Source organism: Hylaeus anthracinus, unplaced genomic scaffold (assembly GCF_026225885.1).
Source record: "Hylaeus anthracinus isolate JK02 unplaced genomic scaffold, UHH_iyHylAnth1.0_haploid 11982, whole genome shotgun sequence".
NCBI classification, from domain to species: domain Eukaryota; kingdom Metazoa; phylum Arthropoda; class Insecta; order Hymenoptera; family Colletidae; genus Hylaeus; species Hylaeus anthracinus.
This window is the reverse complement of record NW_026534330.1, coordinates 5,448,953-5,462,712: the sequence shown is the minus strand read 5'-3', so window position 1 is coordinate 5,462,712 and position 13,760 is coordinate 5,448,953. Positions and strand designations below refer to the sequence as shown.

General features: G+C 41.9%; 1 protein-coding gene across 1 annotated transcript in view; it reads right to left on the bottom strand.

The window, feature by feature from the left end:
* The window catches only part of LOC128885912 (uncharacterized), an 82,881-nt gene that overhangs the window by 32,541 nt on the left and 36,580 nt on the right, over positions 1-13,760 (bottom strand). The window lies entirely within an intron of this gene.

Here is a 13,760-nt window from a genome sequence, read left to right as displayed (position 1 = left end):
CTTTACTTCCTAACAAGTGATCTTGGATCGCGACTCATTGTCGGGCTGCCTAACGGTGAAAGCTTAGGAAAGAGCCAACGAACCGCGGCTAAAAGGTTGTCGAAAAAGTTCGACCTCTGGAAGCATCGAACACATTAACCGCAGGTTGCGCTCGGATCACGCGCGCCGTCAGTGTGTAACCGATAATCAATCCCGCATAAGCGTCGCCTTAACGTTCATTTCCAGGATATACTACACAGGCAGGGTGTCCATTCGCATTCCACGGTGGATTCGAATGGACACGCAACGCAGATAAAATCTCGTCGACTCGATATCGTTACTGGCGGACGTCGATGTTCCTGGAGTCGTAAATACAACAGCGTGTAACTTGTCGCAGCGGTGGCTCCGGCATCGAAGTCTCCCGTTTGTTGGAAAGCAGCTCCTGTTCAGCAACGTCATTCGTCGATTGAGAATCCTCTCCTCCATTGTGCACTAACTCTAGCAGGCAGAAATTTGCAATGGATGTTTCTGGAGTCTTAAGTACGACGAGCTACATACTTGTCGCTGCGGTCGTTCACGCATCGAAATATCCCGTTTATTGGAAACATCTCCTGTTTAGCAACGTTATTTCTCGATTGAGAATGCTCTCTTGCATTGTTTACTAATTCCACCGGGCTGAAATTTGCAATGAATGTTCCTAGATACTTGGAGTCTTACTAGAGACTTAAATACAACAGTGAGCAATTTGTCGCTACGGTCGTTTGCTATTGCGTCAAAATCTCCCGTTTATTAGAAAGCAGCTTCTGTTTAGTAATGTTATTCCTCGATAAAAAATGCTCTCTTGCATTGTTTACTAATCCCATCAGGCTGAAATGTGCAACGAATGTTCATAGAGTCTTAAAAACAAGCAATTTGTCGCTACGGTAGCTTTGGCATCGAAATCTTCCCCTTGTTGGCTTCCAGCTCCCGTTGAGCAACGTTATTTCTCGATTTGTAATGCCCTCCTCTGCGTTTGTCTTCTAATTCCAAGAGGTAGAAATTTGTACGAGGTGGAATCAATCGTTGGAGCTTGAGCAATCGTTTAGAGTTCAGAGTCGTCATCCATCTAGCTGGTCGTTATCGTCCATCAGGTTTTTCTTTTTGTTTCTGTGATTCGATTCAAGTAATTCCACCAAGGATGAACAAGGAAACGTATATTGAAGCAGATTGATACCGACCCTTGAAACACTTGGACTTCCCAGGTAGCGACGTAAAGAGAGTTGAATGAAGTCAAGATGAGGATAAGTTATCGTCTGGCGCTGAGAAGAATGACTCTGGGGGCACCATGCTTGGTTCAAATGATTCAGTTCATAGTTTTCTTACAAAGAAGGCGAAAGGCTAAACTGTCCGTGGCTCCCAAGAGGCATCCTTCTCAGCTCTTAATGACGTCTATGAAGGAGGAAGAGTTGACAGCTGATATTGAAAAGGCAAACTACAAATTGAAAAGGCATCTTCTATTTTCCTTTTGGTTCACGGAAAATGTATCAGAAACAGAAGTAACGGGTTTAGTTGCACCATCCATACAGCTGCTAATTATCGTCCATCAAGCTTTTTCACTTGGCCATTCAATACAAATAATTCCACTGAGGATTTATGAGGAAACGCCATGTACAGAAGCAAATTGATACTGGCAGTGGAACGCTTTAACTTTGTAGGTAATGATGCTAAAATATAGTCGCCTGTTAAAAGAAGATAAGTTACATAGAAGTATCCTACTTGGGAAGGTTGCATTTGAAGTACAAGATAAATTGTTTCATCCAATATATTAGAATAAATAGGAAAGTTAAAGATGCGATGAAACGAGTTACGAAAAAAAGGAAGATAGTGTGCAAGTACAAAACCAGAAGTTTGAAGAGGATTAAACGAAGTCAGTTCAATATTCTCAAATGTTCACTGTGATAATGTACATAATGTTCAGTGATGAGCCCGGAAGAAGCACGAGGTACAAGAGAATCGTTAAAATAACCATCAATGTTCAAACGTATATGATTGCGTTCCAGGAAACAGGCTAATGTATTATCTTTACTGATGAGTTCGACGACCTACGATGATACGACACTTCTCCTTCAAAAAAACCTTTTTCAAATCTACGATTCATTTCAAACAATTCCACCAAGCATAAACAAGAAAATAATACCGTTTTAAGCTTTTACTTTCCATCAACCCTCTATGGGTTCGTGTTACTTTCTGGTCGCGTGCTACTATATCGACAGTTTGCCAAATAATTTTAGCTTTTCCACAAGACGTCTTAATTACAATGTTGATGACTTGCAAGTTGTCTACAGAAAAAAGAATTCTTCCTGTAGAGGTTTAAAATGAAAAATATCGAATATATCTCCTCTTTTAGAAAACCCTTTGCTACATACAGAAGCAATTTGACGCGATTACGCTTGAACTTTCTAATTAGCCAACGAACTCGTGACGCGAGGTGAGATAATTCAGCGCGAATGACTTCTCGGTGAAATCGCGGTCGCGAGGAACTCGCTAACGATCGTCGACGAGCAACTCCGAAATTCCCTGGGGAATTTCAAATGATAAAAGCCAGTGACCCGTAAGCGATTAACGAAAAACTGGAGGACGAGCGTTTTATGCAAATCTCTCAGATTAAAAGGAAGGAACGCGCTCGCTGCCAGCTGCGTCCGCGGCAATAACATCACGGGGGACGCGAGAGGAGCTGACGAGACCCGATAACAGGCAGGATATAATTACCAAGGATCAGGCTCGTTTCAACCGTGAAGTCATTCCGAAAATCTCCAGTGTCCCTTGCGTTTCACTGTCAGAACCATTCTACATATATTCATATTATCGAGCTCACCTATACGACGCACAAATTAATTTAGGCAGCAGGAACATCCGCAGCTTGGAGGTTATTCTAAAGTTAACTTTAATGTAGTAAGTTTGAGTCTTTGATTTGAAATTAATGCTGATGGAAACTGAGACTAGTGATGCGCACGAGACGAGATAAATCTTGTATATTTTAAATTGTCGAAAATTCGAGATCGATATGCATGTTTCGAGATTTTTCGAGATCAAGATCGAGATCGTAGAAATTTCGTCTCGTCTCGTCTCGCGCGCATCACTAGCTGAGACAGATTTTCGTTGACAAGAAAGTTTTTATTCAATGTTTCTGACTTTTTGACTTTCTCTTTGTAACATATATAAAATGTAATTATCGAGGAGTCCTTGCAGAAGCCAGACGTTTCTCAGCATAGTAAGCAGAGCATATCAATCGGTTAAGGTGTCACCTGATGATCGGTAGGTACCGATGATTGGCGATCAATGATCCGTAACGCAAGCATCGGTACCCTAACTAAACGGTAACCACAAAACCCACATTGGTATCATAACTGCACTCTCCAGGACCTTGAAAGCCTCGAATATTTCGACTCTAGGAATGTCTGCGACTATGGATTTATTTTTAATATGTCGCCAGATATCAATTACATTAAATTGGCTGCGATAACTCCGTTTCGATTGCCTGAAATTAAAGTAACGGCGTTTGGGTCCCATGACGAGCCTCGTCTCGACTTCGCCAGAACATTGTCGTAAATTCCCACAAGTGACGAAAACCGGAGACGGAAATATTGCTTCATGACCGTTTCTGAATGTATAATGTTTAATCGATGTCCGTAGAGCAGCAGTTTCCGACCTTGAAGAGTATGGGTAGTTTAAACGTCTCATAATTTTCGGTGAGTTGTAATAAAATTGGACACGATAGAATTCAGAGCGATACAAAATAATGTTCTACGCGTATTCCGTGACACTTTTTATTCGTTTAATTTATTGTTGTATCGCGCCTCTCATACCCAAAAATAAGGAGTCAAACAAGGTCACAGGAGTCAAACAAGGATCGTCGGTTCGAATCTCCGTGGCTTATTTTTTTTTTTTGTAGAGACTCCTGCATTATGGTATCGAGAGTAAATTCGAGTGTTTTGAGGTACCGCGTTATTTAAAAGTGAATTACATTACATATGGCGAAAAAAGAACAAATTGGTCCGGGTAAGACGCGTAATTATAGAGATTAAAGGACACACGAACGAGCTCTCGAGTCTTCATCAGGACGCGCGAAACAAACAGCTCGGAGGAGCGTGGAGCTTGTAATCGTCCCTTACTGGGGCAGGTCCTTGTTATTATCGGTTATTAATTTTGATCGAGTTCCTTTAGTTTTCGTCGCAGGCTTCGCGGAGTTCCCGAATTAATTCGTACGTGGAAACTATAAGCGAACCGTGTAATTATAACGAACGGCTGTCATTAAAGTAAATAACGGGGCGAGGAAAGTACGTAATATATAAAAGGGCCTCCACGAATGTACCGGGGCCGACGATAAATAAAGTTAAGTGGCGTTTATGCAACGCGACGCGCTCGAGAAATTTGTTTGCAGTAAACGTCCGGGGAAATTGAAAATGATGACACACTTCGTCGTCGAATTCTAAGCTTTGGGCAAGACTACTTTTACCTTAAACGTTAACTGAGATCAAATGCACTGAGAAATTCGTGAAATTTAATAAAAAAAAATGTTTATTACAAAGGTTATTATTAAAGTGAGTATGTTTGTACAAATTCATATTTTTAGAGATACAGATAAAGAATTAAAATTTGTGCGTTTTATATATTTTGGTATTTTCCTATTGTTTTCTTAAAGTCACCCTCTATTAGCAGCATAAACTTTTGAAAATGTATAGTTCCATCGCAATTAATTCCTGATATCCACAGATTATTACAGCACCTTAATGAGCAGACACTCGAGTAAATACATTCCAGGACCTATACTTTCTATACCATATTAGAGGATTCTTCAGCCTTATCGAACGACTGTTAGGCATTGAACGGTACCAATAACGATCAAAATCTCACGCGCGGACAGTTACGCGTGTTTCTCCGGTGATCGAACCTGCTGGAATTTATATGATAATTATTGCCCTGTCCGTGAAACCGTGCCGATATAGGAATGCTTTCGTCGGTGAAGTCGACTTCGAGGAAATCGTCATCGTATTGCATAAATATCGCTTCGATCGGCGCTCTTTAGCGGTTCCTCCCGCTCGCGTGCACGACGAACGAGCGCGTTCCGAGAAAATTAAAAACTCTCGAGAGTGGTGGCACTTTCGCTAAATCGAAGTCGGTGCGTTTCACCGCCGAAACGAGAGGAAAAAAAAGAACGCAAAAGAAAGCCAGGTGAGTGTTGCGGCGAATCGTAAATTCGTTGGACACCGTGGATGGTACAGCCGAGGGACGCGCCATTGGACGTCGCGAATCGGTTCGCCAAGATCGAAATGCAATTGGTGGAGACCTGCTCGACCTCCATTTTGTTGGACCAATCTCGAGACAGCTGATCGTCCCCAGGCTCCGAAGCAGATTCGTGGAAGCACGTACCAAAAGACTAGACCTGAAAGATCGCGAGAGGATTCTCACGGCTGATCCCATGAAAGCACGCGAATGGCGTTCGCGCTCCAAGGATCAGGAATTGCCATTCCTGGCTATTATCTCGGCCGAGTAGGCAGCGCTGGTTCGATCATTCTCTATAAAGATACCGCGGTATCATCAGCACGCAGAGGGGAACACGCACGCTGCCCACGTGTACCTATTCCATGGAGGAGGAGAACCACATGGGCCAGTATCAGCGCGTTCCACGGTAGCCAGAGTGCATGGTTGCGTTTAATGCACCTAATCGAGTCTCGCGTTGCACCAGCACGTCGTAAGGGCACCACGAGAGACCTAAAGGTCTATGGGGTTGCATTGCTCGCGCGAATCAACGCCGTGGGATCGTTGGGTGCGTTAATAATTCTGCGTCAACGCTAAGACTGATATTAGATCGACGCACGATCGACTATTGTCTTTGAAATTGTGGAACATTGTTTACTGGTAAAAGGAATGTAACGGAACCCAGGCACTGAAACTAAGAACAATTTGACAATTTATTTAACCCTTTGTGTCTTGTTTAGAAAATAATGAAATGAAAGAGAACGTGGAAAGTTTGGCTTTCTTCTGGCCAGAATATAAATTTATCATCCTTGGACTTCTTCTGTATGAGACTCGAGACTTCAGACGGATTCCAGGAGAGGAAATTAAGCTTTATTTGTTAAGCAGCTGATACTGTTTGCGTGCGCGTGCGTGGCGAAAGCATTTCCTTGATGGGGACGAGATATGCCGATTGCGTGCTATGGTTGCGGTACAGGACTTCTCGTGAAACGTGATATGATTCAATTGTTACCGAGAGACGAATGTATTTGCCACGAAACGTCGGTGCACTTATCAAGATCGGTATACCTCCATTACCCCCTTCAAAGAATGTGTTCAAAAGTGGATATCGTTCAAAAATTGAAATTGCTAGATGCTAGACACTCGATGCTAGACAAACGCAACGATAATAGCTGGCATAATGCTCGAAGGCTTCAAAAATCCACCATTCGATAGAATGTTTGAAAACGACCCCTCCATTATGGAGATCTTAATTAATATTGCCTGTTCTTGACATTATTCCTTGTCGAACTACGACCGTTTACATTCCACTAACTACGAGCAATGGCAATTAGTAACTCTGACGGTTTAACGCTATGCCTGATAGTTTATTCGCATGCCGGCGTTATGCCACTAATTGCGCAACTCTTAATGTCTGCAACTTAGGAAGGATGTGCACATTTACGAACGTGTGTTTACATGGTATCTTTCTGTCATTACAATAAGCGGGGTATATTCCTCGAACATCATCGTTTATATTAATAACGGTATACAATTTATCGTCTGCGCGGGCTCTGATTACTCAGCATAAAAAGTGCGATATTCTTTTATTGATTTCCACATGACACGTCCAACTTTTTTACTTCACGAAAGTATGACCTCACGACCTATTTACTCGCTCCTAAAATAACAATTCTTGTTACACGAGTTACAACTTTCGTTTAAAAATTAGATCCACCTAAATGTGAAAAAATAGCAAATAATTATGCTACAATTCATTACGCGCCGTAAAAAGTCGTGCGTCAGAAGTGGAGTTTAATCAGTTTTCCATCTTCGGTATTTAATAATTGCAGAAACGTGATAATCATTTATCAAATATTACTCTAGGGATCTTGTATAAACAGTTCCCATAATTTTCGCTGTAGATGTATCTATGGCTGCGTGAAAAATCTCGCGTTCCACCTACCGGCGAACAATGCGTTCGTGGAGACCATAAATTAGTCCCCCGGCGTCGGGGTCCACCTACGACGGAGCGTTCACACCCGCGGAAATTACGAACGCGTCTCTATAAGAGATTTATAATTCCTGGCGATAACTTCCTCGAGGTCTTTGTTTCGACCGCCCCTATTAAGCGCGCAGCTCCGATCCACCATAGCGTTAAGTTATGCAGCTTTGTAGCGCATCTTGTTGGGAAAAAAACGGAAGAAGGAGACTCGGATTTATCACCTTTGGTCACTCTGCTCGCCCACAGATGCTTGATTCCGCCTGCTGACCCTCCATTGCCCTTACCGTGGGTTGCCTTTGATATTGGAAAATAGAAACGTCGTTGTATGTCAAGGGGTTAGAACTTCGTTCGAATCGAAGAAGGAAATATTTCACAATGTACAGTTAAAAGTCTAATCGAGGAACAAGTGAAACCATATGCGAGATGTTTCTCTTTTTACTGGACAGGGCACGCAACGTTAAAAATCTTTTCATGTAAGTATTTAAAGCGACTAAAAAAACCGACCACGTACACGTGTGCGTCGGTGTTTTTGAAGAGGTTATCATAGGTATTTACGAGCCCATTTTGTTGCCGTAATTTTCGAGTATCTGAAGCGTAACCAGAACGTCGTCCGAGACGCACGTAGATTACATAGGATGTATGGACATGTAAAAAATCAATTACGAGTCGCATCATGCTGTGATGGGCACGAAACGTGCGGAATAAGTAACGAGAGGGAATAAGAGACGTTAAAAAAAGTTGAAGCATAAAAGCAGGATCGTTGGCGCGAGAACGTGATGGGATCCAGTTCCGAGTGACTCATCGTCATCGCCTTATCGGTCATTCAAGTCTCCAGCGAGCGCATATCGAAATCTTTCTTTCCCTCAATGAAAGTGTCCAACTCTCGCGTATTACCAGCTGATGGAGTCAATCCTTTATCTCTCTAGGGAACATTCGATGTATGAAGTTCACTGATTCGCACTTTACAACGCGTTTAATCCCTTTATTATTACGTTACTGGAACTGCCTTGCCCTAGAGCTGAGCTGGAGTTTGTAGTTGAAATAAAATGAATGTAAAATGATCCGATCATTTATATGTAGGTATGAATCTTTTCAAAGTCTTTGCAGCTTTATTCAACGGGTTGAGTGTCGCGTCAGTCATCGGTGACGGACACTGAACTTTCCGTTCCGGACTGACAGTGTAAAATATGATATAAAACTAAAAAATTTATATTATTTTAATTAATTACTGAAAATTCATTTAAAATTTACTTAATTTTTATTTATTACAGAATTGTATCATTTACGTATTTATATACCACGATACCACGATACTTCTAAGGAGTGCATGTGTCCTGACGAGGATTTCCTTAAAAATTCGCGTGTCGCTCAACGTGTCAATGTTTAAGAATGTTATAAATTATACCAAATCACACTCGTGCGCATCCCATAACTAGCAATATTAAGTTTCGTTAACATTGCACTGCTATTTACTGAATCGTTTAAGAATTGTAGAGCACGTGTACACATAAGAGGTCAAGAATTATGCTTGCGCTCAACATCCCGTCATAACTGCGACGAGCTGTATCAGTAGACGAAGAGTGCGACCTTTACTAAGAACCGGCGAGACGACATGTAGCCTTGCAGCTCTGAAAGGCCCTCGCCCTTGGACTCAACGTACAGCGCAAGAAGGTAAGAGTACGGACACCACGGCAGGATAGTTTCGCGCATTTGTTTGCCTGCTGACAGGCACGTAGAAGTTCAAACGTGTTTTCGAGCGTCGACGATAAAGTTCGTCTGGTCGAACCGTTCGTTTTTCCGTCCGTGTTTGTCTATCTTTCCCCAACTCATCCAGTCCCTCTCGACACCACTTACCCGGCTCTCCTGGCCAGTATCGACTTTGACTAAGCAGCTTTTGTGGCAAAAGTAATTGCAAATAACGGCAGGAAGAAGTCGCGGGATCCGATGTTCTTACGGTATCCGCTATCTGTATTCATCAAAAGGGCGGCGAACGATGCCGCGGAAGATACATGACGCGAGTCGCTAAGGAGAAGAGAATCACTAGTTTGTCCACTATCGAGAAACGTTGACTGATACGACAAAAACCGATGAGAGGATTCGCGCGTCTTTGAAGTCCTCCTGTACATTTGTCAGCGACTGCACTTTTTATTATTCGTGGATAGCTGATATTATTCCCAGACGACAGCGTTTACCTCTGATTATGAAACTGTGCAATTTCACGATGTTAATTCACCTTGGTTTCTTCTTGCGTTCCTTGCACATTATGCTTCAACGGCTTCATTCTCCATTCCCCTTTTGCAAATTTCATGATTCCGCTGTGCCACGCGTTTAGCGCCAATTTCTTTTTGTGGCTCTTCATCATGTTTACCTTGGGAACTATTTATCCCTCCTCTATGAAGAGGCCCGAATTCCTAAACGTCTCGTTCCTTCGAAATTTAGAAATATAGCATTAAAAACTTTGTTTTACGAAAGAGAGAAAGCTTATAAGATTGGACAGAGAAAGGTAGATATTCATACGGTGCACGGTAATTCGGCCGTCGTTGACCGTTTACTTCGGCGTAAATCAACGTTGGGAAGAAGTTACCGCGAGGAAATTACTTTCCTTCAGCAGCGGGTCCCAGGTGCACCGGAGGCGCATCGCGCGCGACGCCATTGTATTTAATCAAGAATCGCGCCAGTCGTGGTCGCGGACGTGTGTTTAATAAATTCACGGCGATTATCGTCTACGCTTCCTACCGTTCTACTACGTGGATTCTGCTACGTTCAAGGAGACGAGCACGATTCGAGTTCATTGCCGAGGCCAAACACCTGTCACTTGTCGAGTGTGTAGCACTGTTACGATTGTTATGGGTCACGTTCACCTGTAAGTGGAGCAGGCTCTTTAAAGTAGGCTTCTTGCTGATGTTCACTTGAACTCTACTATGCATACAAGGTGATTAGATTAGGTCGCTCGTGGCTGAATTTTTGGGTGGACAGTAAGAGGACTCGAAGGAAGAAAATTTTGTTTTGCTATTACAAAAATTACGACGAATTTAGTAACCGATGCGTTAGGCTATTAAAAATAATAATTATTTTTTAAAAGACTATGAGATTATCTTTAATAAACAACTCGTTTGGATATTGCTAAAAATTTGTATTCTTTAGTAATTCAGAATTTATTACAACTTACTTACAGTCGTAAATTGAAAGCATTACGTTCCTGGTTAGTTCGGATTAGACGTGTAGAGGAGGCAAAAATTAAATGAGATATCGATTAAGCAACCGCAAGTGCTATATAATTCTGCGGTGATCGATCAAGCGTAGCCTAGCAGGATTATTGGCGGATACAGTCGTCGCGTTAATTAAGACGAATCGGACAATTAAATCATTCGAACGTGCTGCGATAAATTGATCTTCATCGATAAAAAATGATCGAAGTCCGTTCCGACACACGTGGAACTATTAATGAACGTCGATGCTTATGTCCTGGACGATAATTAGTCTTCCGAAAGTATCGCCTGTCAGCGTTGGAATCGAACAAGCTTGTCCAGAATCACGTCTAATTACTTTCAAAAAGATGCCGACGTGGCATCTAGAGTCACTGTTATCCGGCTGATGGAAGTACTGATCCATGGGAGCATGATCTGACCCTTTGGAACAGTGCTTCTCAAACGGAATCAGATTATAATATTATTTTATTGGAATTAAAGTATTATATTCTTAGTATTATACTAAAATTGCTTGTCCATAAACGTAATTCGATTTAAATAGTTTCATATTTTTTTAATTTAGATACCCAGGTGTATGCTAAAATAATGTGAGAAATGTTAACTTTTTGCAGTCGGTAACAGCGTACGTACGAATAGAATTTTCAAACTCGATTTTCTCGAAAAGTAAGCTTTAAATGAAAACGTTAATCGGCCGCATCCTGCATATAGTGTACCTTTTATTTTTTATGTCGAGATTATCACTTTTAGGGGCCTGGAAGCGCTCAGTTTGAGAGACACTACCCAGACAGTTAAAAGTGACCTCTTTAAAGTTTAAATATCGCCTCAATTACGTTATCTGGCCGGCCTCTTGTTCATTTGAGGATTTGGAATCTGGCGGCAGTCGTTTCTTTCACTTGGAAAGTCCAGCCGTCTCTTTAGACTCTTTTCGTAGGCGAGAAACTCGTTATTTTGCCGGGCGAGGACCGCTTTATCCGCTCGAGATCAGAGACGATCTATTTTTCCTCGTCGAGCGCGAGGCGGACGGAAAGATAGAAGCCACGAAAAATTACCTACTTATCGGCGATTTGTTATCTGCGTTGAATTAGAGAGCACGCCAGGTGCTCCGCCATTCGGAAGATTGTATCTAAAGCAGCGACGTTCGGGATACCGAAAATTCTATGGCACAAGTGACTCATCTTCGGTCGTTCTTTTTGTTTGGGCCTGAGTAATGCTCAACCCTTTTGGAATTTTACTAGAAACGTCCTCGTCCATCTTCCTCGAGAATTATTTTTAAAAATACGAGGGAATTCTTTCATTTTTATACAAATTTAGCGAGGATGGTGTATATGTAAGTAAGAGCAACCTGTTTAATTTTTATTAGAACCAGTCTTTCGACTTGTTATATTAAATTATTTAAATAAAATTGAACGAAGTATCTGACATCGTGCAACAAGTCAAAATCTCCTCAATAATTTATTCGCAACGGATACTGAATCGATCGATCTCAATTTATTTTTACACGAGCAAGCTTTGTGTAAATCACTCTTTCATATCTGTTGGATTGAAGTGCTCCGAAAAAGTGGACGACTCTGTCGCTACATTTGCTAAACGGGACCACGGGGTTATTTAAACTGAATCGACCGAGTCCATTAGGGTTTTATCGTGTCGTGGCTCGTGCAGGATGTTCGACCTGCTTCAGGTAAGGGGAGTCTCGCACTTACCCTGACAGATTTAGAGAAACGGCCGCCATTTAAGGTCCCATTACCCTTATCTAGTTTCCTCGCGGGAAGATCACAGCCGAAACGTAACGAATTCAGATAATTCCGATCTCCTGCGTACATTAAGGCTACCAGAAATGTAAATCGAACGTTTTCACCGATAATACGAATTCGAAGAGTGGGGTGGCCCTCTGTCGGCGATGGTCCGTTGGAAAGTGGCCAATTATTCATTTGAACACCAAAGAAGTGCCTTGGGCGACGCTAGGCGGGTTCTAATCAAATTAATTAAACTCGGTGATCCAAGGAACGCTCCAGGTGAGACGATATCGGTCTTGAGTCATTGCGCCACCTTTGCGAAGAAACGGAATTGACCAATATTTTGATATAATATAGCAGAGCATACTTCATTGGAAAAAATTGAGTAATTGATAAAAATATAACGTAAATGTTTGATAAAATTATCTTGGTAAAAAGACGATCCAAATGCTATTGTTATTTTCAGGAATGGTTCAATTTTACACCAATAATTTGATATTCGTAATTGCTGTTTATATCAAAACTGTGTATAATTATTTAACCCTGCGAAATATTTCATTCTACACTTGAAATTCAAGTTTGAATTCAAAAAGTAACGCGTAGGAAGGCGCTTATCTTCCACTCCTTAATACAAATTTGTATCTACGCGAGATGTTTATCCATCTTTGCTTGTGTTTCATCTAGCCACCTTGTAATCCTTTAACGCGACGGACGAGGCTCGGCGCGTTGATCGAGATTCCCAGGGATCTTTCGCGAGGAACAAGACGGCTAATGAACCAGTAGTAGCAAATAAGCCCCAGCACGTGCGACATTCGCGCGTGATCCTAGAGATCCTCTTAATGGGACATTCCGCGGTGGCTGGGGCCAAAGAAAGTGACAGGAACCTGGAAAAGAAACCTGTGACCAGTGTCGCCGTGTGTTTCAGCTAAATGCGCTCGGCTTAGTTGGCTTACGTGAATCGAGTACGCGTGGAATAGCTTTTTACTTCGCCTGAAGGGTGCCAGGAATGTGTGCGACGCCTGTGACTGAATACTTGACCTTAGTATCTCTGTGCGATAGTGCAAGTAGGTATTTTGCATTGAAATTCTTCAAAATTCTTCTCTGTATTACACGTGTCAGATCATTTCTCCTGCTTTCCTTCTTTCAACATTTTTTACACTGGAATCTATCAGACTAATAGGGGAATTAACAAATTTTAAGCTGCACTGTAATTAAGCCTTCTCTCTTTTACTTGTATGACTTGTTTATCTCGTTTACCAACCCCACGAAATAGTGCAATACAAATTGCATATACGAAATAAATAAATAATTGAAGGATCTCTAAAGGACTACAAGGAACCAGACCAAGGAATATTCGAGCAGTCGTCAGAAGTACACAAAAAATCCTACGTCGACGAATCAGTTCCCCTTCAGATAGCCCATAATCTTCCAAACGAAGTTTCAACGTCTCAATCGCCATCGATCGACGGCATTATCGATTCCAACCATCGTCAGCTACTTCTGTATTTCGTCAGAATCACCTCCAAGCCATAACTTTTCCACTTGATTCATACTATTCGTATTCCACGTGATAAACAGAAGTTTATGCGTGTACCCTTTTTTTCGATTGCTCGCAAACAC